The following is an 11,167-nucleotide window of genomic DNA, read 5'->3' as shown; positions in this document are numbered from 1 at the left end:
TCTCATTGATTCATCAAGTCCATAACTAGGGTTTGAGACCCTCATGAACAAAGAGCACAACCATGAATTGATTCAAGAATGGTTATGAACATCATATATAAGTTCCAATGATCACTACATGTTATATTGATCAAGTTTTCTTCAATAATTTGAGGGTGATTTGCCTTGGAAACCCTACTTTGATTGGGTATCCTGAGTAACTTCTCCAACAAGCTATCTCACCAATTGTTCAAACTTCTCAAGGGACACTTCAAAGTTCATCATCTTATGCATTTATGATCTACCATGAGCCAAGAAAGTCAAGAGAATTGGAGGTTAGCTAGTTGGTTGGTGGTGATTGGCCAGACGAATTCATCTGATCAAAACTGGGTCTCCCTAGACCTCATCTCCTACAATTTTCACCATATTAAAATAATTCCAAGAGAAAACTTACTCTAAATGGCATTCTAAACAACTTTCATGTTGAGTCATAGAGATAGTTTTGCTTGGAAAATCATTTTCTATGTTGAAACATTATAGGTCATTTTGTCTAAACCCTAATTTGAAAGTCAACTTTCCAAGGCCTTAACTTTCTCAATTTTTATGTTATGATAGGTTTACAAGTTGCACAATCAAATTCGATGTGTCTACTTCAACTTTGATGTTTGGAGTGAGAGCTAATTCAACTTTTTTGAGCATGTGATATGAGGCTACATTATAGGTCACTTTTGACCTATACCATTGATCAAGTGATTTTTCCAAACTTCAAAAATGCATAACTCTATCATGCAACTTCATCATAAGCATTAGCATTGGGATCATACCTTGGCACCCTCCTTACCCCTCTTTCATTGGGTTTGTTTTGGGAGAGATCACCAAGCACTTTGTGATTATATCATACTTGTATTTTATCATTTTTACTAACCAAAATACCAAAAATACGTCTTTGTATTTGCCTAACTCTTTTGTAGGTAGGGCATGATCTCATTGATTCATCAAGTCCATAACTAGGGTTTGAGACCCTTATGAACAAAGAGCACAACCATGAATTGATTCAAGAATGGTTATGAACATCATATATAAGTCCCAATGATCTCTACATGTTATATTGATCAAGTTTTCTTCAATAATTTGAGGGTGATTTGCCTTGGAAACCCTTGTTTCATTGGGTATCCTGAGTAACTTCTCCGACAAGCTATCTCACCAATTGTTCAAATTTCTCAAGGACACTTCAAAATTCATCATCTTATGCATTTATGATCTACCATGAGCCAAGAAAGTCAAGAGAATTGGAGGTTAGCAAGTTGGTTGGTGGTGATTGGCCAGACGAATTCATCTGATCAAAACTGGGTCTCCCTAGACCCCATCTCCTACAATTTTCACCATATTAAAATAATTCCAAGAGAAAACTTACTCTAAATGGCATTCTAAACAACTTTCATGTTGAGTCATAGAGATAGTTTTGCTTGGAAAATCATTTTCTATGTTGAAACATTATAGGTCATTTTGTCTAAACCCTAATTTGAAAGTCAACTTTCGAAGGCCATAACTTGCACAACTTTTATGATATGATAGGTTTACAAGTTGCACAATCAAATTAGATGTGTCTACTTCAACTTTGATGTTTGGAGTGAGAGCTAATTCAACTTTTTTGAGCATGTGATATGAGGCTACAATATAGGTCACTTTTGACCTATACCATTGATCAAGTGATTTTTCCAAACTTCAAAAATGCATAACTCTATCATGTAACTTCATCATAAGCATGAGCATTGGGATCATACCTTGGCACCCTCCTTACCCCTCTTTCATTGGGTTTGTTTTGGGAGAGATCACCAAGCACTTTGTGATTATATCATACTTGTATTTTATCATTTTTACTAACCAAAATACCAAAAATATGTCTTTGTATTTGCCTAACTCTTTTGTAGGTAGGGCATGATCTCATTGATTCATCAAGTCCATAACTAGGGTTTGAGACCCTCATGAACAAAGAGCACAACCATGAATTGATTCAAGAATGGTTATGAACATCATATATAAGTTCCAATGATCACTACATGTTATATTGATCAAGTTTTCTTCAATAATTTGAGGCTGATTTGCCTTGGAAACCCTACTTTCATTGGGTATCCTGAAGAACTACTCCAACAAGCTATCTCACCAATTGTTCAAACTTCTCAAGGGACATTTCAAAATTCATCATCTTATGCATTTATGATCTACCATGAGCCAAGAAAGTCAAGAGAATTGGAGATTAGCAAGTTGGTTGGTGGTGATTGGCCAGACGAATTCATCTGATCAAAACTGGGTCTCCCTAGACCCCATCTCCTACAATTTTCAACATATTAAAATAATTCCAAGAGAACACTTACTCTAAATGATATTCTAAACAACTTTCATGTTGAGTCATAGAGATAGTTTTGCTTGGAAAATCATTTTCTATGTTGAAACATTATAGGTCATTTTGTCTAAACCCTAATTTGAAAGTCAACTTTCCAAGGCCTTAACATTCTCAATTTTTATGATATGATAGGTTTACAAGTTGCACAATCAAATTTGATGTGTCTACTTCAACTTTGATGTTTGGAGTGAGAGCTAATTCAACTTTTTTGAGCATGTGATATGAGGCCACATTATAGGTCACTTTTGACCTATACCATTGATCAAGTGATTTTTCATAACTTCAAAAATGCATAACTCTATCATGCAACTTCATCATAAGCATTAGCTTTGGGATCATACCTTGGCACCCTCCTTACCCCTCTTTCATTGGGTTTGTTTTAGGAGAGATCACCAAGCACTTTGTGATTATATCATACTTGTATTTTATCATTTTTACTAACCAAAAAACCAAAAATATGTCTTTGTATTTTCCTAAATCTTTTGTAGGTAGGGCATGACCTCATTGATTCATCAAGTCCATAACTAGGGTTTGAGACCCTCATGAACAAAGAGCACAACCATGAATTGATTCAAGAATGGTTATGAACATCATATATAAGTCCCAATGATCTCTACATGTTATATTGATCAAGTTTTCTTCAATAATTTGAGGGTGATTTGCCTTGGAAACCCTAGTTTCGTTGGGTATCCTGAGTAACTTCTCCGATAAGCTATCTCACCAATTGTTCAAATTTCTCAAGGGACACTTCAAAATTCATCATCTTATGCATTTATGATCTACCATGAGCCAAGAAATTCAAGAGAATTGGAGGTTAGCATGTTGGTTGGTGGTGATTGGGCAGACGAATTCATCTGATCAAAACTGGGTCTCCCTAGACCCCATCTCCTACAATTTTCACCATATTAAAATAATTCCAAGAGAAAACTTACTCTAAATGACATTCTAAACAACTTTCATGTTGAGTCATAGAGATAGTTTTGCTTGGAAAATCATTTTCTATGTTGAAACATTATAGGTCATTTTGTCTAAACCCTAATTTGAAAGTCAACTTTCCAAGGCCATAACTTTCTCAATTTTTATGATATGATAGGTTTACAAGTTGCACAATCAAATTCGATGTGTCTACTTCAACTTTGATGTTTGGAGTGAGAGCTAATTCAACATTTTTTGAGCATGTGATATGAGGCTACATTATAGGTCACTTTTGACCTATACCATTGATCAAGTGCTTTTTCCAAACTTCAAAAATGCATAGCTCTATCATGCAACTTCATCATAAGCATTAGATTTTGGATCATACCTTGGCACCCTCCTTACCCCTCTTTCATTGGGTTTGTTTTAGGAGAGATCACCAAGCACTTTGTGATTATATCATACTTGTATTTTATCATTTTTACTAACCAAAATACCAAAAATATGTCTTTGTATTTGCCTAACTCTTTTGTAGGTAGGGCATGATCTCATTGATTCATCAAGTCCATATCTAGGGTTTGAGATCCTCATGAACAAAGAGCACAACCATGAATTGATTCAAGAATGGTTATGAACATCATATATAAGTCCCAATGATCTCTACATGTTATATTGATCAAGTTTTCTTCAATAGTTTGAGGGTGATTTGCCATGGAAACCCTAGTTTGATTGGGTATCCTGAGTAACTTCTCCAATAAGCTATCTCACCAATTGGTTAAATTTCTCTAGGGACACTTCAAAATTCATCATCTTCTGCATTTATGATCTACCATGAGCCAAGAAAGTCAAGAGAATTGGAGGTTAGCAAGTTGGTTGGTGGTGATTGGCCAGACGAATTCATCAGATCAAAACTGGGTCTCCCTAGACCCCATCGCCTACAATTTTCACCATATTAAAATAATTCCAAGAGCAAACTTACTCTAAATGACATTCTAAACAACTTTCATGTTAGGACAAATATAGTTTTTCTTGGAAAATCATTTTCTATGATGAAACATTATAGGTCATTTTGTCTAAACCCTAATTTGAAAGTCAAATTTCCAAGGCCATAACTTGCACAACTTTTATGATATGATAGGTTTACAAGTTGCACAATCAAATTAGATGTGTCTACTTCAACTTTGATGTTTGGAGTGAGAGCTAATTCAACTTTTTTGAGCATGTGATATGAGGCTACATTATAGGTCACTTTTGACCTATACCATTGATCACGTGATTTTTCCAAACTTCCAAAATGCATAACTCTATCATGCAGCTTCATCATAAGCATTAGCATTGGGATCATACCTTGGTACCCTCCTTACCCCTCTTTCATTGGGTTTGTTTTGAGAGAGATCACCAAGCACTTTGTGATTATATCATACTTGTATTTTATCATTTTTACTAACCAAAATACCAAAAATATGTCTTTGTATTTGCCTAACTCTTTTGTAGGTAGGGCATGATCTCATTGATTCATCTAGTCCATAACTAGGGTTTGAGACCCTCATGAACAAAGAGCACAACCATGAATTGATTCAAGAATGGTTATGAACATCATATATAAGTCCCAATGATCTCTACATGTTATATTGATCAAGTTTTCTTCAATAATTTGAGGGTGATTTGCCTTGGAAACCCTAGTTTCATTGGGTATCCTGAGTAACTTCTCCGACAAGCTATCTCACCAATTGTTCAAATTTCTCAAGGGACACTTCAAAATTCATCATCTTATGCATTTATGATCTACCATGAGCCAAGAAAGTCAAGAGAATTGGAGGTTAGCAAGTTGGTTGGTGGTGATTGGGCAGACGAATTCATCTGATCAAAACTGGGTCTCCCTAGACCCCATCTCCTACAATTTTCACCATATTAAAATAATTCCAAGAGAAAACTTACTCTAAATGACATTCTAAACAACTTTCATGTTGAGTCATAGAGATAGTTTTGCTTGGAAAATCATTTTCTATGTTGAAACATTATAGGTCATTTTGTCTAAACCCTAATTTGAAAGTCAACTTTCCAAGGCCATAACTTTCTCAATTTTTATGATATGATAGGTGTACAAGTTGCACAATCAAATTCGATGTGTCTACTTCAACTTTGATGTTTGGAGTGAGAGCTAATTCAACATTTTTTGAGCATGTGATATGAGGCTACATTATAGGTCACTTTTGACCTATACCATTGATCAAGTGATTTTTCCAAACTTCAAAAATGCATAGCTCTATCATGCAACTTCATCATAAGCATTAGATTTTGGATCATACCTTGGCACCCTCCTTACCCCTCTTTCATTGGGTTTGTTTTAGGAGAGATCACCAAGCACTTTGTGATTATATCATACTTGTATTTTATCATTTTTACTAACCAAAATACCAAAAATATGTCTTTGTATTTGCCTAACTCTTTTGTAGGTAGGGCATGATCTCATTGATTCATCAAGTCCATATCTAGGGTTTGAGATCCTCATGAACAAAGAGCACAACCATGAATTGATTCAAGAATGGTTATGAACATCATATATAAGTCCCAATGATCTCTACATGTTATATTGATCAAGTTTTCTTCAATAGTTTGAGGGTGATTTGCCATGGAAACCCTAGTTTGATTGGGTATCCTGAGTAACTTCTCCAACAAGCTATCTCACCAATTGTTCAAATTTCTCAAGGGACACTTCAAAATTCATCATCTTATGCATTTATGATCTACCATGAGCCAAGAAAGTCAAGAGAATTGGAGGTTAGCAAGTTGGTTGGTGGTGATTGGCCAGACGAATTCATCAGATCAAAACTGGGTCTCCCTAGACCCCATCGCCTACAATTTTCACCATATTAAAATAATTCCAAGAGCAAACTTACTCTAAATGACATTCTAAACAACTTTCATGTTGAGACAGATATAGTTTTTCTTGGAAAATCATTTTCTATGATGAAACATTATAGGTCATTTTGTCTAAACCCTAATTTGAAAGTCAAATTTCCAAGGCCATAACTTGCACAACTTTTATGATATGATAGGTTTACAAGTTGCACAATCAAATTAGATGTGTCTACTTCAACTTTGATGTTTGGAGTGAGAGCTAATTCAACTTTTTTGAGCATGTGATATGAGGCTACATTATAGGTCACTTTTGACCTATACCATTGATCAAGTGATTTTTCCAAACTTCAAAAATGCATAACTCTATCATGCAGCTTCATCATAAGCATTAGCATTGGGATCATACCTTGGTACCCTCCTTACCCCTCTTTCATTGGGTTTGCTTTGAGAGAGATCACCAAGCACTTTGTGATTATATCATACTTGTATTTTATCATTTTTACTAACCAAAATACCAAAAATATGTCTTTGTATTTGCCTAACTCTTTTGTAGGTAGGGCATGATCTCATTGATTCATCTAGTCCATAACTAGGGTTTGAGACCCTCATGAACAAAGAGCACAACCATGAATTGATTCAAGTATGGTTATGAACATCATATATAAGTCCCAATGATCTCTACATGTTATATTGATCAAGTTTTCTTCAATAATTTGAGGGTGATTTGCCTTGGAAACCCTAGTTTCATTGGGTATCCTGAGTAACTTCTCCGACAAGCTATCTCACCAATTGTTCAAATTTCTCAAGGGACACTTTAAAATTCATCATCTTATGCATTTATGATCTACCATGAGCCAAGAAAGTCAAGAGAATTGGAGGTTAGCAAGTTGGTTGGTGGTGATTGGGCAGACGAATTCATCTGATCAAAACTGGGTCTCCCTAGACCCCATCTCCTACAATTTTCACCATATTAAAATAATTCCAAGAGAAAACTTACTCTAAATGACATTCTAAACAACTTTCATGTTGAGTCATAGAGATAGTTTTGCTTGGAAAATCATTTTCTTTGTTGAAACATTATAGGTCATTTTGTCTAAACCCTAATTTGAAAGTCAACTTTCCAAGGCCATAACTTTCTCAATTTTTATGATATGATAGGTGTACAAGTTGCACAATCAAATTCGATGTGTCTACTTCAACTTTGATGTTTGGAGTGAGAGCTAATTCAACATTTTTTGAGCATGTGATATGAGGCTACATTATAGGTCACTTTTGACCTATACCATTGATCAAGTGATTTTTCCAAACTTCAAAAATGCATAGCTCTATCATGCAACTTCATCATAAGCATTAGATTTTGGATCATACCTTGGCACCCTCCTTACCCCTCTTTCATTGGGTTTGTTTTAGGAGAGATCACCAAGCACTTTGTGATTATATCATACTTGTATTTTATCATTTTTACTAACCAAAATACCAAAAATATGTCTTTGTATTTGCCTAACTCTTTTATAGGTAGGGCATGATCTCATTGATTCATCTAGTCCATAACTAGGGTTTGAGACCCTCATGAACAAAGAGCATAACCATGAATTGATTCAAGAATGGTTATGAACATCATATATAAGTCCCAATGATCTCTACATGTTATATTGATCAAGTTTTCTTCAATAATTTGAGGGTGATTTGCCTTGGAAACCCTAGTTTCATTGGGTATCCTGAGTAACTTCTCCGACAAGCTATCTCACCAATTGTTCAAATTTCTCAAGGGACACTTCAAAATTCATCATCTTATGCATTTATGATCTACCATGAGCCAAGAAAGTCAAGAGAATTGGAGGTTAGCAAGTTGGTTGGTGGTGATTGGGCAGACGAATTCATCTGATCAAAACTGGGTCTCCCTAGACCCCATCTCCTACAATTTTCACCATATTAAAATAATTCCAAGAGAAAACTTACTCTAAATGACATTCTAAACAACTTTCATGTTGAGTCATAGAGATAGTTTTGCTTGGAAAATCATTTTCTATGTTGAAACATTATAGGTCATTTTGTCTAAACCCTAATTTGAAAGTCAACTTTCCAAGGCCATAACTTTCTCAATTTTTATGATATGATAGGTGTACAAGTTGCACAATCAAATTCGATGTGTCTACTTCAACTTTGATGTTTGGAGTGAGAGCTAATTCAACATTTTTTGAGCATGTGATATGAGGCTACATTATAGGTCACTTTTGACCTATACCATTGATCAAGTGATTTTTCCAAACTTCAAAATGCATAGCTCTATCATGCAACTTCATCATAAGCATTAGATTTGGATCATACCTTGGCACCCTCCTTACCCCTCTTTCATTGGGTTTGTTTTGGGAGAGATCACCAAGCACTTTGTGATTATATCATACTTGTATTTTATCATTTTTACTAACCAAAATACCAAAAATATGTCTTTGTATTTGCCTAACTCTTTTGTAGTAGGGCATGATCTCATTGATTCATCAAGTCCATATCTAGGGTTTGAGATCCTCATGAACAAAGAGCACAACCATGAATTGATTCAAGAATGGTTATGAACATCATATATAAGTCCCAATGATCTCTACATGTTATATTGATCAAGTTTTCTTCAATAGTTTGAGGGTGATTTGCCATGGAAACCCTAGTTTGATTGGGTATCCTGAGTAACTTCTCCAACAAGCTATCTCACCAATTGTTCAAATTTCTCAAGGGACACTTCAAAATTCATCATCTTATGCATTTATGATCTACCATGAGCCAAGAAAGTCAAGAGAATTGGAGGTTAGCAAGTTGGTTGGTGGTGATTGGCCAGACGAATTCATCAATCAAAACTGGGTCTCCCTAGACCCCATCGCCTACAATTTTCACCATATAAAATAATTCCAGAGCAAACTTACTCTAAATGACATTCTAAACAACTTTCATGTTGAGACAGATATAGTTTTTCTTGGAAAATCATTTTCTATGATGAAACATTATAGGTCATTTTGTCTAAACCCTAATTTGAAAGTCAAATTTCCAAGGCCATAACTTGCACTACTTTTATGATATGATAGGTTTACAAGTTGCACAATCAAATTAGATGTGTCTACTTCAACTTTGATGTTTGGAGTGAGAGCTAATTCAACTTTTTTGAGCATTTGATATGAGGCTACATTATAGGTCACTTTTGACCTATACCATTGATCAAGTGATTTTTCCAAACTTCAAAAATGCATAACTCTATCATGCAGCTTCATCATAAGCATTAGCATTGGGATCATACCTTGGCTCCCTCCTTACCCCTCTTTCATTGGGTTTGTTTTGAGAGAGATCACCAAGCACTTTGTGATTATATCATACTTGTATTTTATCATTTTTACTAACCAAAATACCAAAAATATGTCTTTGTATTTGCCTAACTCTTTTGTAGGTTGGGCATGAGCTCATTGATTCATCAAGTCCATAACTAGGGTTTGAGACCCTCATGAACAAAGAGCACAACCATGAATTGATTCAAGAATGGTTATGAACATCATATATAAGTTCCAATAATCTCTACATGTTATATCGATCAAGTTTTCTTCAATAGTTTGAGGGTGATTTGCCTTGGAAACCCTAGTTTGATTGGGTATCCTAAGTAACTACTCCAACAAGCTATCTCACCAATTGTTCAAACTTCTCAAGGGACACTTCAAAATTCATCATCTTATGCATTTATGATCTACCATGAGCCAAGAAAGTCAAGAGAATTGGAGGTTAGCAAGTTGGTTGGTGGTGATTGGCCAGACGAATTCATCTGATCAAAACTGGGTCTCCCTAGACCCCATCTCCTACAATTTTCAACATATTAAAATAATTCCAAGAGAACACTTACTCTAAATGACATTCTAAACAACTTTCATGTTGAGTCATAGAGATAGTTTTGCTTGGAAAATCATTTTCTATGTTGAAACATTATAGGTCATTTTGTCTAAACCCTAATTTGAAAGTCAACTTTCCAAGGCCTTAACATTCTCAATTTTTATGATATGATAGGTTTACAAGTTGCACAATCAAATTCGATGTGTCTATATCAACTTTGATGTTTGGAGTGAGAGCTAATTCAACTTTTTTGAGCCTGTGATATGAGGCTACATTATAGGTCACTTTTGACCTATACCATTGATCAAGTGATTTTTCATAACTTCAAAAATGCATAACTCTATCATGCAACTTCATCATAAGCATTAGCATTGGGATCATACCCTGGCACCCTCCTTACCCCTCTTTCATTGGGTTTGTTTTGGGAGAGATCACCAAGCACTTTGTGATTATATCATACTTGTATTTTATCATTTTTACTAACCAAAATACCAAAAATATGTCTTTGTATTTGCCTAACTCTTTTGTAGGTAGGGCATGATCTCATTGATTCATCAAGTCCATATCTAGGGTTTGAGACCCTCATGAACAAAGAGCACAACCATGAATTGATTCAAGAAGGTTATGAACATCATATATAAGTCCCAATGATCTCTACATGTTATATTTGATCAAGTTTTCTTCAATAGTTTGAGGGTGATTTTGCCTTGGAAACCCTAGTTTGATTGGGTATCCTGAGTAACTTCTCCACAAGCTATCTCACCAATTGTTTAAATTTCTCAAGGGACACTTCAAAATTTATCATCTTATGCATTTATGATCTACCATGAGCCAAGAAAGTCAAGAGAATTGGAGGTTAGCAAGTTGTTGGTGTGATTGGCCAGACGAATTCATCTGATCAAAACTTGGGTCTCCTAGACCCCATCTCCTACAATTTTCATCACCATGTGAAATAATTCCAAAAAACACTTACTCTAAATGACATTCTAAACAACTTTCATGTTGAGACAGAGATAGTTTTGGCTTGGAAAATCATTTTCTATGTTGAAACATTATAGGTCATTTTGTCTAAACCTAATTTTGAAAGTCAACTTTCCAAGGCCATAACTTGCACAACTTTTATGATATGATAGTTTACAAGTTGCA

Source organism: Lathyrus oleraceus, chromosome 7, assembly GCF_024323335.1.
Source record: "Lathyrus oleraceus cultivar Zhongwan6 chromosome 7, CAAS_Psat_ZW6_1.0, whole genome shotgun sequence".
Classification (NCBI taxonomy): Eukaryota; Viridiplantae; Streptophyta; class Magnoliopsida; order Fabales; family Fabaceae; genus Lathyrus; species Lathyrus oleraceus.
The sequence above is the reverse complement of the archived record's forward strand: the minus strand, read 5'-3'. Positions refer to the sequence as shown.